The sequence below is a fragment of the Cyprinodon variegatus genome, unplaced genomic scaffold (genome assembly GCF_000732505.1).
Source record: "Cyprinodon variegatus isolate N-32 unplaced genomic scaffold, C_variegatus-1.0 Scaffold76, whole genome shotgun sequence".
In the NCBI taxonomy this organism is placed as follows: domain Eukaryota; kingdom Metazoa; phylum Chordata; class Actinopteri; order Cyprinodontiformes; family Cyprinodontidae; genus Cyprinodon; species Cyprinodon variegatus.
In genome coordinates this window covers 501,885-502,856 of record NW_015150529.1, presented here as the reverse complement: position 1 = coordinate 502,856, position 972 = coordinate 501,885, and the positions used below count along the sequence as shown (strand labels likewise).

At 42.9% G+C, this 972-nt stretch overlaps 1 pseudogene; it reads right to left on the bottom strand.

Annotated features, from left to right (window-relative positions):
- The window catches only part of LOC107083518, a 15,069-nt pseudogene that overhangs the window by 10,365 nt on the left and 3,732 nt on the right, over nucleotides 1-972 (bottom strand).

The window sequence follows — 972 nt, the reverse complement described above, 5'->3', positions numbered from 1 at the left end:
ATCATGTTTTGGGTGTACTATTCCTTTAAGTTGACGTCTCACCAGTAGTAGGACAGGAAGAGGATGTAAGGGACGGTGATGACCACCTGCAACCATCGCCAGTCTGTGATGAAGTAGGCAAGCAGAGGGAGGATGAGGATGCCGACGCTGAAGAACATCTGGTAAATGACTCCCACTGTCCGCCTGAACTCAACCCCAACGATCTCTGTTACTGAGGAGAAAAAAAACATTCACTGACTACTATAGCTGTTTTATTTTTTCATTGATTTTGGAAGCATTAATAAGCCAGTTCTACCAAGCATTATTTACATGTCTGCTTGGTCAGAGATTCACTTATGTCTTTTATTAAAGTGTCTCCTGGTTGGAACAGATGACATTTGCTTCTATTGTGGTTGGTAGAAACATAAAAACTTTGCCTCTTTTCTCAGATCAAATGTAAAGAACGTAAAAGGTTCAGGATTCTGTCTTACTCAGGACATATCCAGCCACCCATCCTCCTTTAACACCAAACCCATACAGAGTCCTGAAAACCAGTAAAGAAACATAGTTGGGAGCCACAGCGACCAGGATGCCGGCGATCCCGTTCAGCAAGTTGGACATGAGGAAGCTCAGTTTCCTTCCAAACCTAAAAAGACAAAAACATCAGCTGGGAAATGATCCTAAACTTTGTCCTTTTGCAATGGCGCTGTCACACCTTGATAATTTAGCCAGCATATGCCTGACCTCCTAGAAACTCCTAAAACACTGGCATATGCTGAACTTTCCATGTATTTTTTTTCAATTTTGGGCGTATGCATAGAGTATTCATTACGAGTCCAGAACTTATGCATAGCAGCGTGATGCCCATGAAATGATGCACAAGCCAGTTTCCTGAAGGGGGCAGCAATGCGCATGGAGACGCCCGGTCTGCATAAAAAGCACAAGATTTTTATAAATTCTGTAGTGGTGGTATTAACCTAGCTGCTCTTAACC